Raw genomic sequence first — 442 nt, 5'->3', positions numbered from 1 at the left:
TGGTGGATCAGTGCCCCCTAGCGGACCATTGCCTCCTGGCGGGCCGTTGCCTCCAGGCAGTCATCTACCTCCAGGTGGGCCTCTACCCCCTGGCCATATACCTTCTGGTGGGCCGTTGCCTCTTAGTATGCGTGAGGCGACAGCAGGCTTGCGGCCCGACCGGCTGACGTCACCAGCGCGGCTTGAACCACTAGGCGTGGTGAAGCAAGAAGTGCTGGGCATAGTGAAGTCGGAGTCGCCGGGGCCGCCGCCGGGCCCCGCGCCGGGCCCCGCGCTGGCCCCGGCGGAGGGTTCGGTGTTCGGCGGGCTGGTGAGCTACTTCTCGAGCCAGCACGAGGACGACATGGACGCGTGACTACGTGTACATACCGCGCGATAGATAATTATATTTATGCTCCGCCCGCGCGGCCCACCCTGTACGATATTATGTGTTAGCGTAGGA

This window comes from Helicoverpa armigera, chromosome 13 (assembly GCF_030705265.1).
Source record: "Helicoverpa armigera isolate CAAS_96S chromosome 13, ASM3070526v1, whole genome shotgun sequence".
NCBI lineage: Eukaryota > Metazoa > Arthropoda > Insecta > Lepidoptera > Noctuidae > Helicoverpa > Helicoverpa armigera.
This window is presented reverse-complemented; position numbering follows the sequence as displayed.